A 15,368-nucleotide genomic window follows, 5' to 3' on the forward strand; every position below is an offset into this window, starting at 1 on the left:
AGGAAATAATATTGTGAGAAACTATTGCAAATTATTCAATTTTAGATTTTCAGGCATGTCAGTAATTTTTGCAAGATATTTAAATATTACACATTATTAAAAAAATAACGAACACGGGCCTAATATTTATTATTTCTCTGGAGTATTCCATACTTTAATAAATCTTTAGTGAACCTCTTGTCTTAGGCCTTTAATATTTTAGTATGTTCATCAAGACCAAGGACTATATCACCATACAGAGTTTCATCAATGTCGTCATTTTTTTTAACATTCGATTATAAAGAAGCGGCGCAACCGATTCAATAGTTTTAAAAGATTAAAAAAAGTTCAGATTTATTTACAAAAAAGTTGACGAAAAGTTTCACATTTTTTGCTAATTACAAAGAAACGTCTCGGTCGAGATACATAGAATAGATTTAAATTTTTTTAAAATCGTTCCAGCAGTTTTTGAGAAAATGTAAACGAAAGGTCAAAAATCGGCTCACATATAATATACTTTTTCCAAATTTGGTCTCATTTGATTCAAAATGTCTTGAAACAAGAAAACAAAAAATTAGTCGCAAAAACAAACTTCTCAAAACATTCGATTCCTATTGATAGGGAGATGTGCTGATGAGTTTTTGGCAAAGGCAGATCCAGCCATTTCAAAGATACAGACCTAAATGTGCAAAAAATGTGCAGTTTTTGAGAGAACTAAGAGTCCGATTTAAATTATTTAAAAAACTTTCTGCTTGTTTTAACAAAATAATTGATTTTGGAAACAAAAATTTTTGTTCAAAAAATTCAGATTTTAATTTTAATTCTGACTAAAGTTCTAATATATTTTTAACAAATAATTTTAACTTTGCAAATTAGTTTATATAATTCTTATAAATATCAGACAATGTTACAGTATTTATAATAATCTATTCGAAAACATTAATATTCCTCGATTATTTCGTTACGGTACGGGAAGTAACAGCAATTTGTGTTAAGGCACGATGCCATACACCCCACAAGTAATATTTTAAAGTATTTTAAAAATTTTGAATAGATTTTTTAAAGCAATCGCGTTGCGCAGCTGTTTTAGAAAGAAAAAATCGAAGCGCGTAAGCGCCGCGTCGCAGACTAACAAATAAGCATTAGTACTAAACCCATATAAATGTAAACATAGTCTGTACTTATTATTAAAATTTCTATAAAATATTTGATAAGTTGATGTGCATGTCTAATGACTATTTTTTATGCCCAATTGACATTTTTGCCACTTCTCCGAAACTGCTGGATCTGCATTCCCAAAAATGTAATCAATTCATATCGCCAATACAAATAAAATATTTTTTGCATTATTGAAATCGTATGCTCTATTCTCTCAAAATCTGAATAACCATTCTTGGCACTTTTTATCCCTTTTAAGCGTAAAATAAGTGCACCGGGAATACCAAACCCTCAACATATTCTTATTTTTAAAAAAATATCAACAAAGCTATGTTACTCGAAAATATATCCATTATCCTTTTTACTTACTTGTAAGGTTCGACATTAGGTTGTGGAGTCGCCTTATTGGGCTGCACATAACCACTAAAAAGACGTCTTCTTCCTTCTTTTCTGGAACTGGCTATCGAAATATCGGTTTCTCTACTATATCTTATCAATTGAGGGTTCATACTTTGTTCTAGCCCTTTAAGGGTGCCATAGGTCAGTGCTGGCGAAGGCGCAGGCGATGGCGGTGCTGATTGTTGCAAACTTGCTAAAAAGTAAAAGATCTATAAAAATATTTGCCACGATAAAAAATGTGTATAATAAACTCAATTAAAAGATCGGTGTTGTCTTTGCCATGTATTATTATCAACTATATTTTACATATTAATAAAATAATGAAAAAAGCTCAAAATGGCGGGTCAAAAGCTCCCTAACAGATTTTGGTGAATTGCAAAAGCACATCGTTAGAGGGCGACATAATTAATTATATTTTACTAAAATTAAAATAATATTCAATTTAAAATTATTAAAATTAAAATTATTGAAATTGAATTAGGTGAAAATGCTTTAATATGTATTCTTATTGTTTAAATTGTTACTGAAATATGTTAGTTTTTCATAAAAAAATTCCACGTGATTCTATTTACCTCTTTCCAATGACGCAGCCCTTTTCTCTTCTTGTAGTTTAATTTGTTCTATCACAGCTTTTAATTTAGCAACCCAATCCTGAAATTAGAAAAAAATTGAAGGTGATTTAAACTAAGTGTAATTGGCATTTTGCCTTGAGGCAAGTTGCATAAACTTTCCGATAATTATAAATAACCGATTTATTGTTAGTAAAAATTTAGATTCAACTATTCAGGTAAAATTTGCAATAGCCCAATAAAAGTCAAATTTTGGATCACATTACACATATTTTTTACCAATTTTGATGTCAAACGTTTCAGAATAAGTCGACTCATCGACATTTAAAAAAAATTAAAACATAATAACACATAGTTTACTAGAAACTAAACACAATTTTTCATTCATTTGAGCTATACAGCAATTTTCTTCAATTACAATTGATATTCAATCATTTTCGCTGTTATTCTTGTTTGAAACTATGAAATATATTATAATATTATATTATTAACTATGAAATATATTATATTATTCCTGCATTTGTGTCTAAAGATTCTGAATGACTGGACTCGTCAATATTTCATAATAAAACATTGCACGTTACAAACTAAAAACAATCTTTTTCGCTCGATCTAAAATATTAAGACAGCAATTGGATCACCATTAAAATTTGGTAATTTTCGATATATTTTTTTTGGACAAAAATTTGTTTTGTGCGTTATTTAAATATATCTTAATAATTATTTATTTACCTGCATTTCTGCTTCACAATCTGCTGCCAACGTGTACGATCTATGTCCTTCTATCATTTTTAATTCAAATCCGTAACGACCTTTCTTCGTATTCTGTAAATAAAACAATCAATTTTATAAAATTTATCTCAATTTATTAGAACTGAAATATTCACAAAATGTTAGGAAAGTTTTGAAGTAAAACTTCTTTAGGCGCGACTAGGGTGTAAATCCCTACAAATGCAACAAAAGTCCGTTACGCCTGAACTATTCGTCATTCGCTCTCGATGAGATCTTTTCTATACGGGTCGATTGTGATTAGTTGTCGTATATGTTAATAGAAATCTGTCGTTGTATTCGTAACTGCATCAACGTTGTATGCGTATCGATATCAACAAGGAAATAGATATAGATAAATAAACATTTTAAAGTTACATCATAGTACAAATCTTGATTTAAAACATAAACTTCTCCTTCGGGAAGTTAATAAAAAATGCTCAAATCAGAAGAATATTTTAACCTGTTCCTTGAAAATAATAAAACAAATTAAAAATTTGTGCCGTGTACTAAACGTAAGTTTATTCATTAGAAATTATTTCTATTTTATTCGTAGTTTCTATACATCTTAAAGTTATTAAAATGCAAAATATTTTTTAGGCAAGACAGATATTACAGCTGTTCAAAGAATGAGATTATATCTCCAGCAAAAAGTAAAAAAAATACAAGCAGTCAATGAATGTATGTTAATTTTATTTACATGAAGTTCTTCAAACACAATTATTACACGATGAGTGAAGTTGCGAAAACAATATTTGTTTAGTCGTTGTTTAATCCACTATATTGAACGACTATTATAGAATTTATTAATCAGCAATTACTTCATTTCTCTAATGAAGGTTCGTTTCTAAATGCTAATTGCAATGACAAACCGATCATGTCATATTTGAAGTATGACTTTAATTACATTATTGTTTTTAAATATTATACATATTTTTAATGCTATTATAAATATATAATTTATAATTTATCATTATATAAATGTGTATAATGATTGACACTAATAAATGTGTGCATCACGAGTGCTACCACATTATTAATAATCATTATTCAAAATTGTTATATGATGTATTTATTTTCACTTAAATGCCATCTTGTATAGTAGCAAAAAAGTTTTACTTCAATCGCGTGTAAACCTCTTTTTTTTAAAAAAAACTTACAGTAACTACATCAGTACAAAAGTCCATAACAATGGTAGCCTTTGCATCGCCCTTCTTTTCATCCTTGTGGAGCTCTAGAATGTAAGTTCCATCAACTTCTTGACGAAGGTAACAATATCTGCAGAAAAATAAATATATAATAAGGTTTACAACTTCCTAATTAAATATTATGATCAGAAGAATTTCCTGAAGCTCCTCAAAATAAACTACGAAATAAAAAAGTCGAGTATACATAGAGCTAAAGTAAATCTTGCAATCTAAGAATGATTTTTTCTCGTTAACTATTTACCTTCTCTTGAAGCTTTTGGATCCAATATGTGCAAACATCCTATCTGATGAAGTATCAGGTCCTTTGAGCAAATGTCCTTGTTTTCTAATACCATCACTATGACTTCTCGACATAACATCGTCTATTTGATCAGCATCAGTGTCAACCTCAAAAAGTTCCTCTCGCATTGGTTCAGATTTTGGTAACCTGAAATAGAGGCAAAAATATAAAAACTATTTTAGAATAAGATAACAATAAGATTGCCAATGCCATCAAATTTGTCTCTGCCAGCTGCAAAAAATTGAGTATTAGAGAATGGTTAAATTGAAAAAATTGGAATTGGAATGGTACTAAGTGATAAGAACCAAATGCAAAGACCAATAAGAAGTTTGTCATTCATTAGTAAAAGAAATATGGTGAGTTTGAGAGAAACATAAAAGATCAACAAAATGAATTTTAAAACAAGAGATTGAGATTTTTTGATATTATAAAAGCTAAAAACCCTAGAATTATTTAAAAAAAAATCATCTTAATATCTATATTTTTGACGAAGTTATAGATATATATATCTCTATATAATTCGTTCGTTAAACTAAATACTTCTAAATTACTATTATTATTATTATTTCTTTCTTTGTTTATTTTTTCTTTTTATTTGTTTTATATAACTGTTATGTTATATTGTTAAAATACTTAATAATTAGTTAATTAAACACTTACAATTTAAAAAAAAAAAAATTTGAGAAACATTTTTTTTTTTTTTTTTTTTTTTTTCTAATTATTATTTTCATAAGACTGTTATTTTTTAAAATACTTAATAATTAGTTAACTAAAAACTTATAATTCAAAACACTTTAAAATTGTGAAACAAAATTTAATTTTTTATTTCGACTGTTATTGTTAAAATACTTAATAATTAGTTAACCAAAAACTTATATTTAAAAAACACTTAAAAATTGTGAAACAAAATATTTCCTTTATCAAAATACCTAAAATTTGTAAAAGAAAAAAAATTGTAAAATATTTAACAATAATAATAAAAATGATAATGATAATATTAATAATAATAATAATTATAATATATAAGATACTCAAATTGTTAAAATATCATAAAATAACCTAAAATTTGTTAATATTGTAAAAGTATGTATTGTAAAGCTTATTAAAATTACTTATTAAATTTTAAAAAACACTTGTAACAAACAAACTAGTTATATTAAAAAAAAAAAAATTATAATTAAGTAAATATAAATAGGTTTATAGTAAATAAATTAAGTAATTAAATAGCTATAATTAATTAATTATATTAAACCTATAAAATATTGACTTAAGCCTTATTATAATATTAAATATTATACAGACGGCTTGTAAAATTAATAAATAAATAAATAAATATACGTATGATCCTCTGAAAGCGTTTTTTTATCGTTCCGCGAGCTATTGTATGCCAGCTGCCTCTTTTTCACTATAATACCTCATGCACATGACCTTTTTAATGTGTCAGCATCTTTGAACACCATGGTGTATTTCGTACATTAAATTAAATGGTGTATTCAGTACATTATATAAGAACTTTAAATACGTTTTCTCAAATTGACTTTTTTCAATGCGGTGCACAAAAAAAAAAAACTACAAGTCGGATCGACTTGAATTTTTTTTTAATTTGTTCACCACTGCAATACCTAGTCCCCCTACCTCAAACAACTTGATAACATTACGCAAAAAAAAAATTGCGAACCTTCTCGTCCCAAAAAAAGGCCTTTTTTGACACTTTTTTTTAAAAATAGCTGCCATTTTTTTCCTACTTGCTATTTTTCTTTCATTTTGGTAGGGGGACTGGATTCAAACTTCTTCTTCAACGTAGTTTCGTTTTTTTTTGTTTCAGGCGATGCGCAACGGATTTATCTGTGGCACCGCAAACGAGATCGATTTTGCAATGCCCACATTGGCGCCCACTGGTTAACAAATGACGGCGAAAAAAAATAAATAAAAAATTTCTTAATATTCTATGATTTTGTCATTTTTGTTTAAAAATAACCGCATGTCTTTATGATAAATACATTTCGAGAAAAACAAAAACAAATACCTTGCATGTTTTGTAACAAAAAAAAGAACAACCCCCTTAAGGTTAGAAATCGTGTTGATTAGTTTTTGGTAGAGATCGGTCGTGCCGTTTTCTTGCAACAAAGTGTAAAAAAAATCTTTTTTGACTTTTTTTTTGATGGTAGATACCATAGTCTTCTCTATCATACTGAAATATTACGACCCTACGACAAGTCGTTTAATTTGTAAAATTCGTCAAAATTTGAAATTTGAATAGTTTTTTGTTATTAACCTTTTTTGGCAATAGATATCATGGTCTCATAAAACATACCAAAATGTTATCAATTCATTAAAATTTAAAATAATAAGCTACAATTTTAGGGCATTCAAGCACGTGTGTGTGCAATATAATTAATTACCAAATAATTTCAAAACCAAAAGTTAATTACCAAATTGTTTCACATATTTTACATAAGGAAAAGAATGTTAACCTCAGAAAATTTGCTGAATTTGTATTTATTTCTTTAAAAGCCCTTTGCGTCAATAAATGAAATTCTTCTCTTCGAGTACATGACTCTTATCATAATATTAACAGTTTTTTCAAAAACTAAAATTTTTCCCGTAGGGCAAGTTATAGTAATCGCAAAAAAATCGAAAACAAAAATTTTCACATATATTTACGTTCCAAAGGTTTCTGAATATCTTCGCATACTTTAGAAAAAAGGATGTATGTGTGAGTGTGTGTGTGCGTGTGTATGTGTGTTCGGATACAAATTTTCGTCGACCATTTCGGGAACACGGATGAAGCGATTGGAATAATTCAAAAAACATTCGATTTGTATTGATAAGAAGACGTTCTGATTAGTTTTTGGCGAAGGCAGGTCCAGCCGTTCCAAAGATACGGGGCAAAAAGTGCCAAAAACGGTAACTCAGTTTTCAAGAGAACGGAGCGTCCGATTTGAATAATTCAAAGAACATTTTACTTGTATTAACAAGATGAAGAACTGATCAAATTTTCATGAAGCAGGTCTAGCGGTTTCGGAGATCCAGTAAAAAAAAGTAAAAAAATGCCATTTGGCAGTCAAAAATGATCATTAGACATATGCACATCAAATTATCAGATATTTTATAGAGATTTTAACAATAAGTATAAATTATGTTTACATTTCTATGGGTTCCGTACCAATGTTTATCCGTTAGACGGCGACGCGGCGCTTACGCGCTTTGATATTTCGTCTCTATGCAGTTAAAGCAGCACGATTGCTTTGAAAAAATATTCTGATTTTCCAAAATATTTCAAAATAAATTTTTCTTCAAAACGTCTTTTTTTCTCAAAAAAAGTAAATTTTTTGTCAAAAATTTATAGTTTCTCAAAAATCTAATTTTTTCAGAGTAATTTTTTTTCAAAAATGTTAATCTTTTTAAAAAAAATAATTTTTGGTACGGGAAGTTCCAGCAATTTGCCTTAAGGCACGATGCCATGCGCCCCATTAGTTGAATTATTCAAATCGGTTGATCGGTGTTCCCGAGATCGTCGACGAAAATTGTATCCGCACACACACACACACACACACACGCACACACATACCCCCTCCCCCCCACACACACATCCATTTTTTCTAAGATATGCCAAAACTTCCAGAAGGTTTTGAAACGTAAAGATATATAAAAATTTTCATTTTCGATTTTTTTGCGATTATTATAACTTGCCCTACGAGAAGTTAAAAATATGATGAAGTTTGAGAGAAACTTAAAGAATCAACAAAACAAGAGTTTCTTTATGTTATTTTTTACCTCGGCAAGTCATGACAAGTGCCACTATAAGCATGATACTTGTGATGGACTACATGATAATTTGAGCTGTAAGTCTGCAAGGCCTGTCTTGTCAGCAGTGGCGGCGCACTTATGGTCTTTTCTCCTTCTTGGTCCAAGTCGGTTTTGGAAGGCAGTGGTGGTACACTAGATATCACAGTTCGGGGACGTAGGGGCAAAGTCACATGCTGGAAAAAACCAAATGATCAAATATAAGGTTGTCAAATATCTCCCTTCCGCCTTTTTGTATTATAAACCAAGAGCAAAAAAGCGGAAGGGAGATATTTGACAACCTAATATAACATACGAATGATTTAAAAACATATAATTGTAATATTATATACATCTTCATACTCGTAAACAGTTTGTCTATTTTAATGGATTCTTGAGCAACATTGAAAATATCAGTGCAGGCGTTCCTCAGGGATCCATTCTTAGTCTACTACTATTTATTATTTTTATTAATGACATAACTGATATTATTAGCTGTCCACATTTATTATTTGCAGATGATCTCAAACTATATCTCAAAATAAATTCTATTGATGACTGCTTATTTCTACAGTCTCAACTTGACTCTTTCCACTCTTGGTGTGTCTATAACAAATTACATTTAAATATATCAAAGTGCAAGATTCTTAGTTTTTCACATAAGCGCGTTCCAATACAATTTGATTATAAAATTTCTAACACCAGCATTGATAGATGTAATAAAATTTCAGATTTAGGAGTTCTTTTTGATTCTGGTTTGTTTTTCACGGATTGTATAACTGATATTTGTAATAGAGCACATGAATCTTTAGGTTTGAAACTGAGAAACTGTAAACAATTCAATTCTAACAATGCACTTCTTTGCATGAACTATTCTATTGTATGTTCAAAATTAGAATATGGTTCGATTATTTGGTATCTTCATCAAATCAACAACTCTGATGCGATAGAGAAGGTTCAGTAAAAATTTCTGAAATATCTTTATTATAATACATATAAAATTTACCCTGAACGTGGCTTTGACCACAACACTTTACTAAAAGAGTTTGGTATTCCTTCTCTTGCCTCACGTCGATTTATCTGTACAATTATGTTCTTATTTAAACTTTGCAATAATTCTATAGACTGTCCTCATATTCTTAATCAATTATCCTTTAATGTTCTAAGGCTATCTACGCGTTCACAATTATTTTTCAATTATCCTACCACTAAATCTAATTCTCTCTTAAATTCGCCTATTCAACTTATGTCCTCTAACTTTAACTCAATTAATAATGAAATATATATTCACAAAACTTCACCTAGTCAAATAATCTCCATCTGCACAAGTTATCCTTTTTATTTTCTTTTCAAATATCTCATTATTTTATCTTGTTTTGTTTATAAATAGTATTGTTACATTCTGCATTATATGTAATTTTATGTTAAGCATTTTATGTTAATAACTATATATTGTATTTTTGTATATATTTCAATTGTTGTTCACTATGTAAAATAATTGTATTTTTGAGTCCTCTTGGAAGAAATCTGTGGGCGATATATTTAAAATAAATATATAAATAAATAATTACATGAATCTAGTCATATCGTTCATTATGAATGCTAATAATTTTTCCTATCAATTTCTTTACTCAAGTGTGTCAGCTCCCCTCTTATAATGGATTAATTCGCGCCTTGCACAACACAATAACATCAATTAATAAAGTTCTTTAAGAAATGAAAGACGGCTCTATGCATTGTTTATTTGCTTCCATTAACCTAATTCTCATCTTCGGATTAAAATTGAATAAGTGCAGCATGTTATAAACTTTATACTCTATGGGTGATCTAATTTCTTACACCAGATGTAATAATGACCGATTATAAATTATATATAAAAGCTTTTAGTCTTGTAAACTGAATATCAGAATCAGGATATGTATTCATGGGAATTGGTAAATGATATATTTCTAAGCAACAAACTAGGTGTGAGTGGCCTTTTGAACTAAGGTAAGTTGTATGAACATTTCGATACGTGTAAAAAATCGGCTCAATCAATAAGTAGTGATATTTAGGTTTTTAGATTTTTTGAAAGTTAATGAAACTTACTGAAACAGTGCCTATTGCAAGAAATAAATTATAAATCATTTAATAGAAGAATATTACGCTTAAACATTATTTAGAAGAATCTCTAAAATTTAGAACAATCTTTGGAACTATCCTTGAAATTTACTTTTATTTAGAACATTTTCTAAAATTTAGAACTTTTTAGAACCATCTTCTAATGTTGGAACAAGCTCTGAAATTTTGAACAATCTCTAAATTTTTCAATTGAAATAAATTAAGAAATGAAAATTCATAATTTGTTAAAAAATCTACTTTTTCTTAAATTTAGAACTTATTTTATAATTTAGAAAAATCTTTAAAAGACAGAACTTCGTTCTAAAATTTAGAGAGAACTTGTTCCAAAATTTAGGAACTTGTAAATTTTATAACAATCTCTAAATTTTAAAACTTGTTCTAAAATTTAGAACCTTGTTTCAAAATTTAGGAACTTGTAAAATTCAGAATTACCTCATAATTTTAAAACTTGTTCTAAAATTCAGAAACTTGTACTAAAATTTGGAACAATCTCTAAGATTTAGAACAGTCTACAAAATTTAAAACCATCTATAAAATTTGGAACTATCTTTAAAATTTAGAATTATCTCTAAAGTTTCGAACAATCACTAAAATTTAGAGCAATAATATTTAGAACCATCTTTTAAATTTAGAACATCTCTCAAATTAGAACTAGAACTTGTTTTAGAATTTACAACCATATTTAAAATTTAGCATTATCTCTAAAATTAAGAACATGTTCCAAAATTAAGAACATGTTCCAAAATTTGGATTTTGTTCCCAAATTTAGAATTTGTACTAAAATTTAGAAGAATTCTTAAAATTTAGAAATATCTCTAAAATTAAAAAAAATCTCCAAAATTTAGACAAATTCTAAAATTTGGAACAAACTTTAAAATTTGGAACCATCTCTAATATTTAGAATAAACTTCAATTACAATTTAGAATAAACTTTAATTTAGAAAACTATCTTTATAGTTTCGAAAAAAGTCTAGAATTTAGAAAAAATCTATAATTTTTAGAATGAAAAGATTTTAGAAGTTTAAAATGAAATAAAAAAAATCGAATCAAATCTACGATTTCGAATAAATTCTAAAATTTAGAACAAAATCTACAACTAAGAATAAAATCTAGAATATTCTAAATTCTAAAATTAAGAATAAAATTTAGAATTTAGAATAAAATTATAATTTAGTATAAAACACAAAATTTAGAATAAAATCTTGAATTTGGAATAAACTCTACAATTTGGAACAAAATCTAGTATTTTGAATAAAATTTCGAATTTAGAGCAATATCTAAAATTTTAAATAAAATCTATAATTTAAAATAAAATCTAGAACTTCGAATAAAATCTATAATTTAGAATAAAATCTATAATTTAGTATAAAATCTACAATTTAGAATAAAATCTAGAATACAGAATAAAATCTAGAATTTAGAATGACATCTAAAATTTAGAATTTCTTCCACAATTTAGAACTTGTATTGAAAATTATATCTTGCAGTTAAATTAAAACAATCTCTAAAATTTCGAACAATTTCTAAAATTTACAATTTGTACTAAAATTTAGAAAAATCTCTGATTTTGTACTGAAATTTGTAAAATTTGAAACGTGGTTTACAATTTACAATTTGCTCTAAAATTTAAAACTTGCTCTAAATTTAAAACTTGCTCTTAATTTAAAACTTGCACTAAAATTTAGAACTTGTACTAAAATTTAAGAAAATCTTTAAAACCTAGACAAACTTCATAATTTAGGAACCATCTCTAAAATTCAGAATAAAATAAAAAATGTAGAATGAACTCTACAATTTAGAATAAAAACTACAACTTAGAATAAACCCTACAATTCAAAATAATGTCTTAATTCAGAACAAAACGTTCACTTTAGAACAATCTCTAAAATTTAGAACCACCTCGGAGATTTAGAACTATCTATAAAATTTAGATCACTCTCTAAAATTTAGAACGAAATCTAAATTTTAGAACAACTTCTAAAACATAACAAATACTTCTAAAATATAGAACAACCTTTAAAATGTGAAACTATCTCTAAAATTTAGAACAACCTCTAATTGTAAATGGAAACCGATATCACTACTGCCTGCATAACATCAGACTGTCGCAGTCAGATATCGAAATTCATGACTCTAGCCACTTTACCAAGTGAAATCCCTGTCCAAATTATAATTCAACAATAATTTTTTTATTATTCTTACCGTAACATCATCAGGTGGATACAAAAGCAATTCCCGATGCGGGTCATTTTGTATGAGGGTCTTGTTGCGCCTCAAGAACTCTTCGAAGTCCAACGGATCCGGTAGGTGCGGTCTCTTCTGGAACGAATAAAAAGCAACTATTGTAGTTTTTATAATAAAAATTTATTATATCGATTATTATTTATATATTATTGATGATATTGTGTCTCATTTTTATTATTATGGTTATTGAATTGATATAATAATACCAAGTCAGTCGAGCGACATAAAAGTATGAATGGAAACTATATAATGACTACAGTTTACGATGGCAATAATAAAAATGGCTTGTTTTTATGATAAAATGATTGAATTTCAACAATGTATTTATAAGAAAAGTTATAAATGGTAACATTTATGTTTGTATTATTTTCTGCTTATTGTGATAAATTGAAGATCATAAAAAGTGGAACTGGAAAAGTGCATCTTATAATTAATATTAAAATTCTCTATAAAAATACTCAAATAAAATGAACATAAATGTTGAAGAAATATTAATTAAATAATGATATCATATTATGATTCCAGAAAATTTGCTGAATCTGATTTTATTATTTAAATTTTTTAGTACATAATACTTATCATAATATTATCAATCTTATTATTGAAAAAATCATGCAAATTCTGATTGTATAATTTTTAACTTCCATTATGTTAGTGTACGTTGTAGTAATCGTCCAAAAATAAAAAAAAAAATTACATATATTTACGTTTCGGAGATTTCTGAACATTTTGGAAACAATGGAAGTATTTGTGTGTGGTGCGTTTGAGTGTGTGTTTGTAAATATGTGCGGATACAATCTTTCCTCGACGATTTCGGGATCATGGATCAACCGATTTGAATAATTCAAAAAACATTCGATTCCTATTGATAGGAAGATGTTCTGATTAGTTTTTGGCAACGGCAGTTCTAGCAGTTCCGAAGATGCATAAAAAAGTGCCAAAAACGGTAACTCAGTTTTTAAGAGAACGGAGCGTCTGATTTGAATGATTCAATTGAAAGTCAACATTTCAATTGACTACATTTTTGGAAGGCAAAAGTTTTATCAAATTCACTAATCTATAAACAAATCTAAATCTATAAAAAATGTTTATCTTATATTTTTTTGTAAATTATATAAATAGTAGCAAATGAACAGTAAGATCTTTTTTTCTAGATTTGTTATGACAAATTTACTACTTTAAAATGTTTTGAGTAACTGAGTATTTTATTATTGTACAAAATGTTAACTAGGTGTAAGTGGAATTTTGCATTGAGGCAAAATAAAAATCAATCAATAAAAACTGAGATTTAAATATTTAAAATTTAGATCTTGTACTAAAATTTAGATCTTGTACTAAAGTTTAGAACTTGTCCTAAAATTTAGCATTATCTCTAAAATTTAGAACTATTTCTGTTCTAAAATTTATAAAAATCTCTAAAATATAGTTTAATTTCTAAAATTTGAAATAATATCTAAAATTTAAATCTTTTACTAAAATTTAGAACTTGTTCAAAATTGAAACTTGTAAAATTTATAACAATCTCTAAATGTTGAAATTTGTTTTGAAATTCAGAATCTTATATTGAAATTGAGAACTTTGTACTAAAATTTGGAACAATCTCAACAATTTAAAACAATCTAAATTTAAATATTTAAAATTTAAATCTTGTACTAAAATTTAGAACTTGTGCTGAAATTTAGCATTATCTCTAAAGTTTAGAACCATTTCTAAAATTTAGAACTTGTTCTAAAATTTAGAGAAATCTCTAAAATAGAGTCTCTATGCAGTTCGATTACTTTGAAAAAAAAGTTCAGAATTTCCAAATTATTTCAAAATACACTTTTCTTCAAAAAGTCTTTTTTTTTCAAAAAAAGTAAATTTTTGTCAAAAATTTATAGTTTCTCAAAAATCTAATTTTTCAGAGCAATTTTTTATCAAAAATGTTAATCTTTTTTTTAAAAAAAAAATTTTTTTGGTACGGGAAGTTCCAGCAATTTGTCTTGAGGCACGATGCCATGCGCCCCACTAGTTTTTTATTAACTTATTATTAACAACCAATCAAAACGATTTCCAATTAATTTCGTTCAACAAAATTTATAATATCTGTAATTGTACTAGTTATAGAGTGCATAAACACAAAAAAACATAAAATTTATAACAAAAATATTAAAAAAAATTCTTTCGATATAAACAAATTTAAATAAATCCATTATCCAATAATTTTTTACCAAATCCATATCCAAATTTCACTGAAATCCTTGACACAAATTCTTTTTTTCGTCCTTGACACCCGCGTAAAAATCTCATAAAAGTGAAAACAATAAATTATACAACAAACTATAAAAAATACAAAAAGATGAATGTTAATTGTAAAATTAATGTTAAAGTTAAACTTCTTACAACTGTCTTCAAGATCAACGCCACAATGAATGAAATTGTTTCACAGAGAATAATAATGGATATTTAGAGTTTAGTGGGAAAACAATATAAATATACCATTGTTCGACAGAATGAAAATATTATGAGACGATTATTACTTTTGCAATAATTATATAAGCAAACAAAAATGTTAAGGAATGTTTATAAATATTGTTTATAAATTTATTACATTGATAAGAAAAGTCGTATGAATCATTATGGAGCTTTGTGCTTTTGTATTTCACTTATCGTCGAAGTTTGTTTTAAAAATTTATAATTATTATGGGTTTTGTTATTCATAAAGTGCTGAATGGATTTTGATAAAAAAGTTTAATTAATAAACATTTGATAATATTTTCTTTTGTATAAATTCAAAGAAGGTTTAGGAATTTTTAAATTATACGATATAAAGACGTGTATTGGAAAAATTCAGATAAATAATTAAAATATAAGGAA

General features: G+C 26.9%; 1 pseudogene; it reads right to left on the reverse strand.

Moving 5' to 3' along the window:
* Window positions 1-15,368, reverse strand: part of LOC113388402 — an 86,177-nt pseudogene that overhangs the window by 20,427 nt on the left and 50,382 nt on the right.

This window comes from Ctenocephalides felis, unplaced genomic scaffold (assembly GCF_003426905.1).
Source record: "Ctenocephalides felis isolate EL2017-DRISC unplaced genomic scaffold, ASM342690v1 CF-g0.4_SCAFFOLD_03572, whole genome shotgun sequence".
In the NCBI taxonomy this organism is placed as follows: Eukaryota; Metazoa; Arthropoda; class Insecta; order Siphonaptera; family Pulicidae; genus Ctenocephalides; species Ctenocephalides felis.